At 33.5% G+C, this 17,555-nt stretch overlaps 1 protein-coding gene across 13 annotated transcripts in view; it reads right to left on the bottom strand.

Annotated features, from left to right (window-relative positions):
- The window catches only part of LOC145277657 (uncharacterized), a 301,800-nt gene that overhangs the window by 177,266 nt on the left and 106,979 nt on the right, over positions 1-17,555 (bottom strand). For 2 of the 13 annotated variants that reach the window (XM_080129285.1, XM_080129290.1), the window contains exons 1-2: positions 6,702-6,827; positions 493-664 (exon numbers count right to left, since the gene is read on the bottom strand). The exons of 7 other annotated variants lie outside the window; for them this stretch is intronic. The gene's annotated coding sequence lies outside the window, so the exon portion shown is untranslated. Of the gene's footprint in view, positions 1-492; positions 665-6,701; positions 6,909-17,555 lie in introns of those variants that run through there. 4 more of the 13 variants (XM_080129278.1, XM_080129284.1, XM_080129283.1 and 1 more) reach the window with 2 other exon arrangements.

Below are 17,555 nucleotides of genomic sequence, written 5' to 3'. Positions count from 1 at the left end.
ACTGTGTAAAAAAAAAAAAAAAAAAAAAAAAAAGGATATATTATTATTCCTCAACTAGGATAGCAAATGAAAAAAAAAACTAATTCCGACTCAAAATAAGAGAGCTGTCCCAAAAGCAACTGAAACTTGAGAATTTTTTTAAAATAACAACCTTATTTAAACACTAAATCATAAATCATAAAGTTGAAGCAATTTAACATGAATAAAGCGAGTGTTTTTCAGTTGGTTGCAAGTTCTCTGTTGAGCTTTGAAAGGTCAAGATTACCATTCAAAAAGATCTGTGTATTTGGTTCAGTTTATGGTAGCTAATGTAATTTCCATATAGACTGGATGGAAATGATAAGAGATACACGAGTGGTAAATAAACTGCCAAGATTATTTGTGGGTTACAAAAAAATTAAAATAAAATAAAAACAACAAAAAACAGCAAATATTCATAAGATACGTCCTCTTAATCTTCAAACAGAATATTTAAAAGACTTTACACATTACCTATCCTTAAAATGGCTATTTCTTACAAGGTTTGTGATTGGTCGAAAAACAACCAATCACTGGCTAGTAATTGAATTCTGTTGGGACGAGAAGTCTTCAATTTCAGGCTTTCTTCCTCTTTTGCTGTGGGCCTTCATGAAGTGAACACTGCTCTTGCTTCTCCACCAACAACCTAGCAGAACACGAGCAAAGGTTCATGTCAGCACAGAAAGACAAAGCTCTGTATTTTTATACTCCAGACATACAATAACAGAGGACAAGAATATTCAAACCTAGTTAAATGGATACATCTCTACAGAGATAATTTCTTGCAAATCCCAAATATTTACAACACACATTTCTTCTTCTACTTAAATTCATAATAGAAATTAAAAATGTCAAATTGTGTCTGTGTTCCTTTTATCTCACTTGTGCCACAATATATTGTAAACCAAATATCTTTTTGAGTGATGAACCTTTTTTGTATAAGAAAAATCATCCAAAAAGGAATGGTAAAAGAAATAACTATCACTGAGAAAAGAAAATTATCCAATTGTTAATATTAAATGTAATTGTTCCAAGCAAAAATTGGCAGCATCAATCCAGTTAGCCAAACTTTGGAATGTAAAGAATTCCAGATAGAAAATTGGTAGTATTAATCCAGTCAGGATCAGCAGAGCATAGTTCCCTTCTTGTGTCAAGATGAAAAGCTATGACTGAAGACTTCAAAGAGATTCAGTATACACTGATTCTGACACCTGATTGATTTGTTTTTATAACTCTGGCTATAAATATAATCGTCCAAATCTTTGTGATCATATCCTCATACTATGTAGCGTCAGTCTCCTTGCTGCTTTGATGCCTGAAAGCTTTGAATAGTAATTCTAATCGAGGATTATTTCTCAACAATCAAACAAACAGAAACTGGGTCATTTCTGTGGCCTTTTAGCTACCTGACTGAGGTATTTGCCTTGGGTAGTACCCAGGAGGTCCACCCTCCCAGTCCTTGCCATGCAGCTTTCAGGTGGAGTAAGTTCATTAGCTTATTGCCTAAGGTGCCTTGACCGAGTAATACTGACAGAGCTACCCTGGCAATCTTTGCTAGGCCAGAATGCTCCTTCTTTAGAGGTGTTGGCTTGACTCTTCTCTCACCTTCCCAACTTGTGTCACATTTTCCTGCCATAGTATGCCAAAAAATATTGCAACATACCTAATTCAGGAAAAATTCTGTCAATATGCATGCTTAGTGATGAAGATGCTTTTTAAAACGTAAGCATGGCAGATGGATGAACAGCAAAACCTTTTTTAGCAATGTCTAGATTCCTTTGAATATGACATTTTAAGCTTAAGCATGATAGACAGGAAAACAAAAAAAAAAACAGAGCATTTTAAAGAGATGTGCTTTTGCATCTAAAAATGGAATTTCAAACTTGAGTGTGACAGACAGACGGACAGCACCTTTTATGCTTGGACACATTTAAAATAAAATGCATCAATGCATTCAATCTTACTAAAGTGCGACAGACTGACCAACTAACAGATCATGCATAGTTATCCTTCCCCCTTTTTATTAATGACCTCATCCTTTCCAGCTGTGAGTTTTTGTTTTTCCTTTGGCACAAAAGTGAGCAGAGTCTAGGCCATTTCTGAAATAGCTTTTTACTATTGTGGTATGTTTCTAATATTGTGCAGTTCCAAGATGTCTACCTTTACAGGTTTTGCCTTCTCTCTTTCAAAAGGGGTTAGTTTACTGTTAATCGTCTTAGTCTCCCCTATTGGGGGCGCTGATGTGGTTGCCCAGGCATATTTTTGCATGTCAGAGTGCTCCTACTCAGTGGTGCTGGCTCTTTAGTCCCACTTTTCGTCTCTTGTGTCATATCTTCCTGCCATAACATGGAGATAATGCCCCATCTTTTTGTGGTGCAACTCAGTCTGCATGTAAACAAGTCAAGATAATAAGTAAAATCCACTGGGTTTTTTAGAAGAATACAGATAGATTTAACGATATTAAGAATACACATAGATTTAACGATATTCAGAATACACATAGATTTAACGATATTAAGAATACACATAGATTTAACGATATTAAGAACATGAAGCATAAAAACTTTTATCGAAATGATGCAATTCAGCATTAAATAACCAGGAATATGAAACCTATTTGTGTTTAATTTTAATACAAACAAAACTTTTATCACCGTTTAACGCCAACAGAATTTCAATATTAAACTTTTATTATTTTTAAAGGGTGAAACCTATTTTTGTGGTGCAAAAAAGTGTCACTTTTATCTACTTTTCGTGCCAAATTCCAATCTGACATTTATTAATTTGTCTCTATTATATACCATTCCTGAATTATAAACGTCTACATGTATGTATGTATGTATGTATGTATGTATGATTTCGAGATAGTATCAAGAAAAGTTTAGCATACTTTGATATTCCTGTTGACACTTGGAAGTGCCAAGCGTCTCATTGTAGGCGGTGGAGGGTGCTGATCTACAAGAGCGCCGAACGTTTTGAAGCAGCCAGGAAACATGAACCCTTGCCAACATATTGTAGAGATGTGAGGTGTGTAATCGGTCATTGGTCAAAAGCAGGTCTTGTTAATCACGTGCAATCATATGAAAGCATTGCACCTACTTCCTTTCTCAAAACAAGCACAGCATCACAACTTGTCATACTCTCAGTATCTTAAAGTGTGCCAATCAGTTGATGGTCTTAAATGTCACGTTAAAGTGCACAATGATGCAACTTTAGTTGAGGTCAGTGTCCCTATTAATGCTGGCTTAAACAGAGCTGAGAGAGAGAGAAGATAAGAAATACCAGGATCTTATATATGACATGAAAAGAAATTGGAATCTTAGGAAGATCTCCATCATTCCAGTAATTATAAGAGTAACTGAATTCATGAAAAAGAATTAAAAAAAAACCTTCCTAGTGAATATACCTAGTGAACCAAGTACAAGAGAAATACAAACAATTGCACTTAAAGGGATGGTTAGAATCTTAAAAAGATCTCTTGGTTGGTATGTCTGAAATAGCAGGTGCGTGTCTGGCCTCCAGTAGGAAGCGCCATCCCCATTAAAAACAAAATACCAAGAAAATTGAGAAAAAAAATGTAAGCTTTGTGCTTTCTGATTTGACCCAGGCCAATGATCGATATGAGTGTCAGAGTCATCTTCAAGTTTATGAACGATCATTAAATCAAGGATTGGCACTCGTCATTATGTATATAATCATTAGGGCTATGACAAGAGAATATTCTTTTCATTATTTTGACTCTCGAGTATATATCAGTTAATATCTTATATGTTTTTAGATAGAGTGATGTGGTTCTCGATTGATTAGCTGTGTCGGATATATACTTGAGAGTCAAAACAATGATAAGAATATTCTCTTGTCGTAGCCCTAATAATAACTAACTAGACTGCACCCGAGTACAAATGTACACATTTATCAAATACACTGCAAAATATGCAATATTTCACCACCTCTATCTATGTAGAATCTCTGGGGATAATGTCAAGGCAGGATAAGCTGCTTCTATCAGTTAATCTTCTGGTTTTAGATAGAACAATGCGGTTCTCAATTGATTAACTGTGTCGGATATATACTCGAGAGTCAGAACAATAAGAATATTCTCTTGTCATAGCCCTAATAATGACTAACTAGACTGCACCCGAGTACAAATGTACACATTTATCAAATACACTGCAAAATATGCAATATTTCACCACCTCTATCTATGTAGAATCTCTGGGGATAATGTCAAGGCAGGATAAGCTGCTTCTATCAGTTAATCTTCTGGTTTTAGATAGAACAATGCGGTTCTCAATTGATTAACTGTGTCGGATATATACTCGAGAGTCAGAACAATAAGAATATTCTCTTGTCATAGCCCTAGTAATCATATATCAACTTGATGTTGAAAAGGGGCGAAAAATATCCAACAGTATAATAATAACTATAAAATATTATGTGAAAAAGGCTTTATCCAGTCATTATCAAGTTTAAGTATATGTTTTCACATTGGAAATATAATTAAAAATAAATAAGGAAACATAGTTGACAGGCAAAAGAAAAAAAAATGAAGAGGCACAAAGAGGAAAAGAGGTAATGTAGGTAGGTTAAAATTGATTTATAATGACTATATGTTGTCAAAAGTACTTTAATTTAAGGCAGTTATATAAACTGCCTTAAATTTTGAATCTGTTGGTGAAAGGGTTTTTATTAAAATTATTTATTATTGTTATTGAGCTGGTATATATGTTATGTTAAACACATAACAAAAATTGGAATGTGGGGACTAGTTATAGACAGAGTAAAAACAAACATTTTATGCATGTACAACTAAAATACAAAACCGAGGGGGGGGGATATTCGTACAGCAGCCCCCAAGATATGACAGCAGTACTCCAACGTTATAACGTATCTGGCTCACATTCTAGGATGAGTATTCTCCTATATTTTATTTTCGAAAGAAACATACACTTCTGAATGTTGAAGCAGTATTGAATTCTGTCAAAGGTTAATTTAACCTTACCTGGAATTCCCTCTAAATGCATTTGAGCAGATTTTGAATTGAGTGCAACAAGACAGGGTGAATGGATGCGGATGGGGTGTAGAATTACGCGCACAGAAATGAAAACAATTTGAAGAGAATAAAAAAAAAGAAGTGGGGGCTGGTTAGAACCAGTTATTTCACTGCTTCTCCTTTTGACACAGCTTTAGTTTCTTTTTCTTTCCTCCTCCTTCTCCTCCCATCCCTTTTTCATCCTGTTACTCTTTTCTTTGAGCCGGTTTTCAGATAAGCATAACCATTACCAACCAACCAATGAGAATGCTTCTCGGTGATTAGCCTCCAACAGATTTGACCAATAGTACACTGGGCTTATCTCCAACACATGGAGCAAAACAAACACAAGCCCAGTAAACAAGATTATTTATTATACAATCAGCTTACTTTCAATAGATAACATCAAAAAAAAACCCACATATATAATTTATAAAGGAAATACATTTTAAGAATTTTACTTTTTTTTTTTTTCAATATAATAGATATTTTAAACTATTGTTTAAATGATAATTAGTTATTTAATGTAAAAAAAAAAAAATAGAATTAACTATTGTGCATTCACGTCTCCCTAATCAAAATCTTTAAGTATATATATATATATATATATATATATATATATATATATATATATATATATATATATATATATATTTACATAGGCATCATCACATATCAAGGCCAAGAGGCCACTCGAGGATAAGGGTTAACGAGTATACAGTAGAAATTGGACAATACCGTAATCGTTAGTAATAGAAATTCGGTAAATTTGTTAACTTATATGGAACGGCTCATCAAAAACTTGTTTACGTTAGACTTGAGGACAACCATATTGTAGTCAGCTGGAAAGCAGGAAAACGGAAGACAATTTCATATGCGTGCATTTCTAATAAAGATATATATATATATAAATATATATTAGTTAAGCAAGTTAAAGTTTATATATAATGTGAAGGTGTATATATGTATGTACTTATTTCGCATAAACTATTATTTATATCTGACATAAAACAGACAAATATATCTGCATAAAATTTAATAAATATACAGCACAACTTATTAGTGAGCACTATTATATAAACATGTTACAACTCGTAGAATTGTTTATCCAATCTCTATCATAAAAACTATACCTTTAATACTACACACACACGAATCCTACTGTGCTTGCTGTAGTACTCCTTAATTAATAGAGCTGTATATTTATTTAGTATAAACTTCTATGCATACACATGTTTACAAAATAGCAGTTTATATTAAAGCAATATATATATATATATATATATATAAAATAAAAATATACTTATGGCAAGTAAGCTACACAGAAACACTTGTGTGCAAACCCTACTCATGTATTACGTACTGTTAATGTGCATACTTACTATATATATGTATATTTTTAGAAGTGTGTATGTATGTATGTATGTATGTATGTATTCATATATTTTATATGTGTGTATATATATATATATATATATATATATATATATATATATATATATATATATATATACACACACACACGTGTAGTGGCAGATTCAGGAAAATCTCATCTTACCAATATTAGCAATTGTCCTAAAAGTGTATTTAAGCGTGTTATTGTAAGCACAAATAAAAAGGACAAGAGAAAAATAACGATGCAAATAAATACCCTTTTTCTTTTTCGGGGTTGTCCTCCTTTTTCTTTCGCACGACAATATTTGGCCGTAGTAAGTTGCGTAGTGATGGTGACCAATTTCTCACATGTTAGCATAAGAACGTTGTTACCTCGTGTCTGACATTCTCACCCCCGCACCCACTCCCCATCTCTTCCTCCTCCTCCTCCTCCTCCTCCTCTCACCACCCGCGACGTCTATTTGTTTCATCCACCTTTTTACAACCAATCAAATACTCGCATCGACGCGATAGACTTCGAAAAGAAATCTGACCAATCAGTGATCGGAAAGAAATTACACGCACAAAATAATCCATCGCACGAAACTTAAACCTTAGGAAAGTAATAAAATTTATTAAGTTTTAAACGGAAAAAAAAGGGGGTCAATTTTTACGACCTGCCACAGGGCGTAGTATAAACACCCCATGTTAAGAATAGCTTTCGAAATAAACACCTTCCCAATCTCCGCATGTTAAGAACGGGTTTTGAGTTGGGGGGGTATTCCGAAAGCCGTTCTTAACATGGGGAGGTCGGGGTGTTTATAATAAACAAAAAATTGACGAAAAATAAAGAAATAATGACGGATGGGATATGTTAAATACTGTTAGTATCTGTTTCGTTAATCTATTTTGTGTTTGGTTAAATGAGGGAGATATCTTTCTAGATTGAGGTAATTTTTTTATTTTTTTTATTTATTATTATTATCATAATCTAGAGTTCCCCTTTTTGTGGAGAGCTGGGTTTTCACCATTTAAAATTAAAAAATAAAAACAAAAAAAAAGAAAAAACAGCCACGTGTCTAACTTTGCCCTCGTAAAGAGGCAAGTAAGTAAATAAGTAAACAAACTCTGCCTACAACCTTGCCCAATTAATCAAGTCTATATATATATATATATATATATATATATATATATATATATATATATATATATATATATATATATATATATATATATATATATGAGAGAGAGAGAGAGAGAGAGAGATGTTTTTATTTGTTTTTTGTTAGCGATACTCTTTGAACGAATTCAATTATTTATACGAAAGTGCATTTTTACCTAAATGCGAGTTGGGAATAATTTTCCCTTTGACTCAAAGGGAAAATTATTCCCAACTCCCATTTAGGTAAAAATGCACTTTCGTATAAATAATTGAATTCGTTCAAAGAGTCACTAACAAAAAAATAAATGAATAAATAAATAAATAAAAATAAAAACATCTACATAAAAACGCAATACATTCAGTAGTCAAGCGAGGTGGTCCCATAGGCTTCTTATCATGGGGTCCTGATTTCGAATATCGTTATATTCAGCCACTCTGATGAGTCGTAGACGACGAAACACGTGTCAATGGATAATATATATATATATATATATATATATATATATATATATATATATATATATATATATATATATATATATATATATATATATATATATAAAAGTTTTGGATGTTTTAATTTAAGTGTGTGCCAATATTAATGGTTGATGTGATAAATAGCATGTAAACAAAGAAAATAAAATCGTCAAGAGACGCTGACAGCCTGTTGATGGGGAGTCTATTTTTCGTTTATAATAAGTAGTAGTAGCAGTAGTAGTAGTAGTAGTAGTAGTAGTAGTGTGAATGTTAAAAGTTGAATAATACTAGTAGTAGTGTGAGGAGGAAGCCGGTCATAGGTACTTGTGCACTTATCTATTTACAGCTTTCAAAAATAAAAGAAAGAAAAGAAAACGTGCTCTGCTCCACTCCGCCGCTCCGCTCCGGGCCTAAAACCTTTTACTCAATGAATAACTGCTCTGCAATTCTAGGCGGTCCATTCTCCCAGACTTTGCCTTTTTAACCCACCCTTTGATAAGAGGGTTAATTTATCGTCTGAAAAGTTCCTACCGGTGGATGCCGATGCGGTAGCTTAGGCATTTTCTTTTTTTTTTTGCAGGTCAAAGTGCTCTTGTTCTTTCTCTAGGACGCTTGCTTTTCAAATCCGACTTTGTCTTAAATGTTCCTGCCATGGGATGGAGGTACACATCCAATCCCCATCTTTATAAAGATAGGTGTGTCGGAACAGACAAAAATGGCCGAAAAAAAAAAAAGAAAGAAAGAAAAACTCTAAACCCGAGAAAAAACTCTAAACCCTAAATAAGCTTATCGTGTAGGTACGTACAAGCAAAAAATGGCGGGAAAAATATAGGAGGACATAGTTTTGAATGCCGGTTTATTACAATTTTTTTGTAGGTTTCCGACTACTTTTTCATTGTATTTTGAAAGATTAAAGCCTAAAGTTAATTTCCAAAAGGAAAAATAAAAAATATTTGTACACGCGAAAAAAAAAAGTTGTAATGAAAAATGTTATCACGGCGACATTCTAAATTTTGAACTTAAATAAATTCATTGCAAAAATAATTTGAAAGATAAATATTATTTTTTTTTGTTTTTTTGTTTTTATCTGTTTCAAAGATAATTAGTAAAGTCCTAATATGTTGAATTAAATTAAAAAAAAAACTTGTTTGTACAAAAAAAAAAATAGCTTAATTAGCCCCCAAACGCGAGATGGCTTCGCAGAATCACAACAAACGAAAAATCGTCCCGGTATGGATTCTACAGAAGCTCCAAATGTCAGAAAGTCAAAAGGTTGTCTGAAAATGACGTCAGATAGATGGGGGGGGCGGGTAGAGAGTGCTGGTTTTATTTTTTTCTTCCAGCCGTGCAATCCGCACATTCCCATCGTGAGTGTTTGTATAATTTTTACCATTTTTAATTTAATTTTTTCTTCTATGTCCCTGCTTTTAAATTATTTTTTTATTTTTCAAGGTTATATAAAAATTACGTTATGCCGAAAGTTTCACATTCATTCAAGCAAGGAAAATATTAGAATCTTACATATAAAAATTATGCAAAACATGTAATCTAAAAAAAAAAAAAAGTAGAAATATTTTTTGCAATTATAATGTTTTGTGTGAAAATATTAAATAAACAATGTTTAATTGAATAATATCGGTAGTTTGAGAAATTAAGTTTTCTTCGAGTTATATCGAATTAATTTAGAGGCTTTTTCATAATGTTCTCGAAAAAATTAATTTTTCTTTATTATTCTTACAATTTACGATGCTTTATTTTCATAAAAAAGCAAAAATAAATTCATTAATTTCTTTTTTTACTACTGAAAATTATAACTTTAGTAAAAGTTGTTTTTTGTTTAAACAAAATAATACATTTCCACGAAGATTTAAATAAAAATAAATAATGGGTTCATTATATTCAGTGATCATTATTGGATAAATACTGAAAATTTCATTGAAATTGGTTAATTTCCTGGTTTTTGGTGAATTTTAAAGTGGTCAAAATATTTATACATTTTGAGCATCGGCTATTCATTTTGCACGTACCTATTATGAGATTTTTTTAGTTTGCATGTAAATTTTGACTGTGTTTGAAAGATAACAGACCAAAGTTAATCTCGAAAAAGTAATATATATATATATATATATTTACGTGTTTAAAAAAAAAAATTACAGTGAAAGTGAAAAATAAAAAAAAAATTTTTTTTCGAATTTCAAGTCCGAATAAATTAACTTTAAAAATCTTTAGAAAAATAATTATTCGTTTTCTGAAACTATTTTAACGATAATTAATACATTAAAATCTTAAAACACCGAATTAATAAATAAAAAAATAAAAAATGTACATACTTTTTAAACTAAAAATTGCATAACAAACAACAAGAAAAGAAGGCATTTTCGGAATATAAAAAACGTATCGCAAAACACAAATCCCGCTGATTTTCACAAAAGTACGGATCACAGGAAGGGTAACAAGCCGCGCGTGCGTGGTCGCCCTCTGGTGCTGTATATGTGATGACGTCGCAAAAAATAGTGAAGAAATGATGAATGTGAGAAGTGTGAAGGGCCAACGTTGCCTTCACATTTTAGCCAAAATCTAATGGTTAGGGCTAAAGTTATGGAGTAAAAAGTGTCATTTTTTGCAATTTTGGGGCATTTGTGAACCCTTTTGAGCCCCTGGGAACGCCGAATCCCAATGAAAATGGACAAACGGTGCAGTTTCACGCCTTAAGACATGTATATTTGTAATTCAGCACCATGGAAAACTACTATATAGGTATACATATCAAGTATTTTGAGCAACATGAAAAAAGAGCTCCAAAGAGGAATGTTTTTTTAGCCCTAAAAGTCCCAGATGGATGCAAACCAGAATTTTGCCAGGGTCACCCATACTGAATTTATATTAAGAATAATGGCCTCCACATTTTGGCCAAATTTCAGGAAAATCTAATGGATGGATCAAACGCTATGAGTCAAAAGGTGTTATTTTTGGCCATTTTAGGTCATTTTTGGCCTCTTGATCTCCTGGGGACACAACGGGAATTTTTGCAAACAAATTTTTTTTACTGTGCACATCTATTTAATGAAATACAATTTGTGGTAAAATTTTAGGAAAAAATATTTATATATTTGCATGTATACAGGTGTTTTACTAAAAATGTACGACCAAAATTATGCCCGATCAATGTACGACTGACTGCTCTTGCTGTTTGTCACATATAAACAACATGTAAAGTTGTTTGAATCAGCAGGAGCCGAATTGGACATTTAGTCGTGCTGGATTTTGGTTGGACATTTTTAATGCCTACACAGATTTTTTTTTTTTTCTCGCAATCTACAAGATTTAGTGACATTACCATAAAATTGGTGTAAAACTGTTCTGTTGAGCAACTAATTTTCCCCGTCTTGGGACGGATATTCTTGTGCGTTCATAAAAATTACATAAGTTTATTCATGTATAAAATGACTTACATTATTTTTGTAGGCAGTGTCAAAATACTCAGAGGTCATAATTATTGATTGACAATGTATTCTCTCTCTCTCTCTCTCTCTCTCTTTCTCTCTCTCTCTCTCTCAAACTTTGAAGAAATATAATACAAGTTTTTTTTAAACTCGAGATCTCTCTTTTCATGTCGATAATCCAATAGGATGGATTTTTGTTATTTTAACGGTGTGTGTGTGTGTGTGTGTGTGTGCGTGTGGAGGGGGGGATACATGTTGATTTCTAAAGTGCTGAGTTTGGCGTTAACGTGTGTTGTTATTTCCCCCGAGTAAAGAATGCAGTATGTTTATTTATATTTAAAAACCTAATCTTGATATGGAATCAGAATTAACACTCCTCTTCTCTATTCTCTTTTTATATTCAAGTCCAGCAGAGCTATCCGGCGTTGCCCGAGACTATAAAGAATACAGTAGAACCCCGAGATACGGTGGCCCTAGGATACGGTTTTCAGGTTACGATGTGGAATACGATGTTTTCTGTCCCCTAGTTACGGCATTTACCCCCACCTTACGGTGTTATTTATAATGTTATTTGATTATATACATGTGTATTATATACTGTACTGTATTTTGTTACTAATTTTTAATGCCGTAAACCGCCGTTCTATTGTAGAAGAGATTAAAACGTGTGGATAACATCTTTATATTAAAACTTCTATTTCGCCACTTCTCATTATCCGTCTATCTATCTCTTTATCTTTTCTCCCTTATCCGTTTTTCCACGCTCCTCTCCCCCACCCTTTTTGCACCTCTGCCCATTCCATTCATCTCTATTGAAAATAATAATGTAAGCCATTCACCTCCCCTTTATATAATAGTTAACATGGCTGGAAAACTGTCCCTTTCCCAACGAAATCTGACCCAGTTAATCCCTCTAAAAGAATGAATAATTTTCTTTCGATTTTAGATATTATTAATCCAGGCAACGCCGATCAAGAAAATACCAAATTTGTGGGTGTTTAATTTTTTTTTTTTTTTTTTTTTAACTTTTATTCAACTAGCTGACTTTGCCTGCTCGGGATCGCATCGCCGAGCTAGCTTTTTGAAATATTTGAAACATTAATTTAAAATAAAAAATTTATTCATACACATTTAAAATTTTTTTAAAAATTAATTTATAAACCTAAAACAAAATCTTTTGTATTTATTCATATAGATAAATTTTAGTAATTTTGATACAAATTAATTTATCTTTTTAAATGTCGCCGTAAAGAAAGAAAAGAGAAAGAACGAATATATTTGCCCTTAGACTTGCAATTTAGAAATAAATCGTAAAAGTCAAGTCGTTTATTAATTGTTGACTTGTTGAAAGTCAAGTCGTTTATTAATTGTTGACTTGTTGAAAGTCAAGTCGTTTACTAATTGTTGACTTGTTGAAAGTCAAGTCGTTTACTAATTGTTGACTTGTTGAAAGTCAAGTCGTTTACTGTTGTGAAGGAACATAACTGGCTATACACCGGTTACAAACTGTATATATATATTGGACTGTTTGGCAGACAGCGGCAGACAGCGGCAGACAAGCAGTCGCAGTAAGACGGATAGTCTTACGTGTTGATTATCAGACTTTCTTCCCCATACTTGTTACTATGTACTTCTATTTACCTTAGGCGAGCAGCCTTACGTTTCTGTATTATAAATAAACCCCATTACACATACCACTCGGTGTAACTCACGTTTGTCTTTATTTCCTAAGTATTTAGGAATATAACAATGGCGACGAAAGGATGTTCTTTCTCTTAACAGAGATAAATTACCGTACCAAGGACTGTGTACAATGCAAGGATTTTTTGTTTTACGAAAAAAAAAAAAACTACACAAGGATTTTTGACCACGTGCGTCAATGAATTTAAAAATTTTTCCTACCTAAAGTAGCGAAAAGTACGGATTTTTCTTTGTAAAGAACTCACAAGAAATTATAGAAACATGTTCAAGGTAAAGTGGAATTTATATTTATTTTGACAAGTAAAAAAAAAAAAAAAAAAAATGGTCGCAAGTTGAATTCGAAACTACACTAAAGGATTACGAGTTTCGAAAGAAAAAATATAAATACAACGACTATTGTACCATTTTATGCCACGTGGGAACGGCAGCCATATATTTTTTTTTTTTGGAAAATTAATTGTTTGTTATTGCCTTTATATAAATAATTGGAACTATTTGTCGTGGGAAGTAAGAAATATTTTGTGTATGAACTTACGTTGTTGAAAAAAAAAAAAAAAAAAAAAAAAAAAAAAAGAATTATTTTACAAAGCCTGTTGAATTACTATGGATGAACTTTGTTGAAACGTGTTGTGTCTGCATATTGCTACTAATTTACGATATACGTAAATTTACGATTTTTCTTTGGAATTATTGTGTAGAATTCGAAAAGACATTTTTGTACTAGAAGCTAACATGGAACAATTAGCAGAGTTAACTAAGGCTCTAGCCCTTAGCATCCAGGAACAGACAAAAATGACTCAACAATTTTTAGCGCAACAACAACAACAACAACAAATTCAACAACAACAGCTACAGCAACAGCTGCAACAACAACAAGAAAGAACACAAAAAACTTTAGAGGCACAACAAGAACAAACAAACATACTACAACGACAAATGTCGACACAGCAAAAGAATTTAGAAAAGCTAATTCTAACGTCGACCGGGAAGAAGACTAATTTTTCTGCCGAGGGTATTTCAAATTCACTAACGGAATTTCGTTACTCCCCGGATACTGGTGTTACTTTCCCTGCATACTACAGAAGATACGAAACAATTTTTACGAAAAGATGTTTAGACTGGACCGATGAGGAAAAAGTTACCCTGCTACTACAAAAACTGGGTACTGATGAAAACACCAAGTATGCAAATCTAATTCTACCAAAAAAACCGGAGGAGGTTTCGTTCGAGGAAACAATTAGTACCTTGTCGAAAATATTAGATACAAATGTTTGAACATTCAGAAGGCAGAAGCTGAAGACTATCTAGAATATGCTTGCACTGTGAACTGTTTATGCGAATCATTTAAATTGAATGAAATTTCCGCAGACCAATTTAAATGTTTAATCTTTGTACAAGGTCTCACAGCACCAAGGGACAAAGATATACGTTCACGGATCCTAACAATTATGGAGGCGGATCCTAACATAACATTGCAAAAAGTCACTGAAGAGTGTCAACGTCTGATTAACATAAAGAAAGACAACACTCGCATTGAAGAGAAAAATATTTTTAAGGTGCAGCAAGTAAAAAGGCAAGGGACCACAAGAAAGTCCAGGTTCCAAGAACACAGGATCCTTAAAGGATACAAAGACCCAAAGCTAAAGTGTAAATGTTGTGGTAGTTTAAGACACAACAATAAGACCTGCTGGTTTAGGAACAAAATATGTTATGAATGTGGTCTCAGAGGTCACAAGGGAACATACTGTGCCCAGAAGAAAAGACAAGGGACCGATAATGTAAATACGCTTCGCATGAATAAAGAAAAAAGCTGCGAAAGACGGAAATATGTTGATGTTCGGATAAATGGACATCTGGTTACATTGCTTCTGGATAGCGGTGCAGATATTAGTATTATAAATGAAGATATATGGAAAAGGATAGGTCGACCTGAATTAACGAAAACCAGAAAGACGGCGAGAAGTGTGTGCGGCAAAAGATTAGAGTTCAAGGGAGAATTAAAATGCAAAGTGACATTCGCTAACCAGACTCATAAATCCAAAGTGTACGTCGTACCAGGAAAGAATACATGCCTGTTTGGGGTAGATTGGATTGTCCTGTTTAATTTATGGGAGAAACCCATAAATTCGTTTTGTAACGTTTTAACTGCAGAAAAAGCAAACCAAAGGGAAGACTTCCTGAAGGATTTGAAAACTGAATTTCCCAATGTTTTTGCCGAAGGACTAGGACTCTGTATTAAGACAGAGGCAAAATTTGAATTAAAGAAAAATGCCACTCCAGTATTCAAACCTAAAAGGAATGTGCCTTTTTCAGCGATGGACGCAATCGAAAAAGAGTTGGATAGACTTCAACAACTGGAAGTCATTGAAAAAGTTAACCACACAGATTGGGCAAGTCCAACCGTGTATGTAAAGAAAAAAAATAACAGAATAAGGGTCTGTGGAGATTTTTCAACGGGTTTAAATGACTGTCTATTGGACCATAATTATCCCCTTCCGTCCGCAGAAGATCTGTTCTCTAAGCTTAACGGAGGAAAAATTTTTTCTAAGATAGACCTCTCAGATGCTTACTTGCAAATTAAGATCAGCGATGAATGCTCCAAATACTTAGGCATAAATACTCATAAGGGCATTTTTAAGCTAAAGAGGCTTCCTTTTGGATTAAAGGTTGCTCCTGCTATTTTCCAGCAAATTATGGACACGATGCTGGCAGGGTTGGAATTTTCAATGGCCTACCTTGACGATATCCTAATTAAAAGTGAAAATTTGCAAGATCATAAGAAGCATGTAAAAGAAGTATTCAAAAGAATACAGGAATTTGGTTTTAAATTGAGCCCAGAAAAATGCGATTTTTTTATGAAAAAAATTAAATATCTAGGTCAAATAATCGACAAAGAGGGTCGAAGACCGGATCCACAAAGGACTGAAGCAATTGAAAAGATGCCTGCTCCAGATTCAGTGACAAAATTAAAATCGTTTTTGGGATTAGTTCAATACTATGCAATTTACATCCCTAACATACATAATTTAAGAGCTCCTCTTAACGAGTTACTGAAAAAGGGTGTTAAATGGAACTGGAATAAGGAATGTGAATCTGCTTTCCAAAATATCAAAAGATGTCTACTGTCAGACTTAGCATTGGCACATTTCAATCCAGAAAAGGAACTAATACTAGCAACGGACGCCAGTGATTACGGTGTTGGCGCTGTATTACTTCACAAGTATGAGGATGGTAGGACAAAAGCTATCGCCCATGCTTCAAGAACGTTGGTTGCAGCGGAGAAAAATTACAGCCAAATTGAAAAAGAGGCGCTGTCGATAATATTTGGAATTACAAAGTACAATCGATTTCTCCATGGACGATCTTTTATTTTGCAAACCGACCATAAACCCCTACTTACCATATTTGGATCAAAGAAAGGCATTCCCACACATACTGCGAATCGATTACAGCGATGGGCTGTAACCCTCTTAAACTATCAGTTTAAGATGGAACATGTATCCTCAAAAAAGTTAGGACACGCAGATGCATTATCACGGTTGATCCCTAAAAGAAGCGAAAGTTTCGAAGAAACGGTAATTGCTGCGCTTAAAGACGAAAGTGAATGTACAAGTTCAATGTGTAATATGATACGTGAACTTCCGGTAACTTTCGAAAAAATAAAAAAAGAGGCAGTAAATGACATTTTCATTAAGAAAATGAAAAATCAATTGGGATGGATAAAAAAAAATAAAAAGGTAGATCAAACAACGCCTTTTTCCATCTGTGAAGATGTGCTCATGTATGGTGAGAGGATCGTAATTCCACTAACGTTACAGAGGAAAATTCTGAAGGAATTTCATACAGGTCATCCGGGCATTTCGAGAATGAAATCCCTTATGAGAGGATATGTGTACTGGCCTGGTATGGACAAGGAAGTTGAAAAATGTGTCAAGACATGCAGAGGATGTCAATTAGCAGCTCGAGATCTCCAGTAAAAACGACGCCATGGCCAAAGACGGACCTACCCTGGTCACGTCTGCATATTGATTATGCGGGACCTATAAATGGTTATTTTTACTTGATTATTGTAGATTCTTTTTCAAAATGGCCAGAAATATTTAAGTTTAGACATCCAACAGCAAAAAACACTGTGAGTGCGCTTAATGAAATTTTTAGCCGTTTTGGAGTGCCAAAAACCTTAGTGAGCGATAATGGAACAGCATTTACTGCTCATGAATTCAAAGAATTCTGTGACTCACTAAATATTCTACATATGACAACACCTGTGTACCATCCACGATCGAATGGGTTGGCCGAAAAATTTGTAGATACGTTTAAAAGGGCACTTAAGAAAAATCTTACTACG

Source organism: Euprymna scolopes, chromosome 6 (assembly GCF_053919585.1).
Source record: "Euprymna scolopes isolate OS-2025 chromosome 6, ASM5391958v1, whole genome shotgun sequence".
Classification (NCBI taxonomy): domain Eukaryota; kingdom Metazoa; phylum Mollusca; class Cephalopoda; order Sepiida; family Sepiolidae; genus Euprymna; species Euprymna scolopes.
The sequence above is the reverse complement of the archived record's forward strand: the minus strand, read 5'-3'. Positions and strand labels throughout refer to the sequence as shown.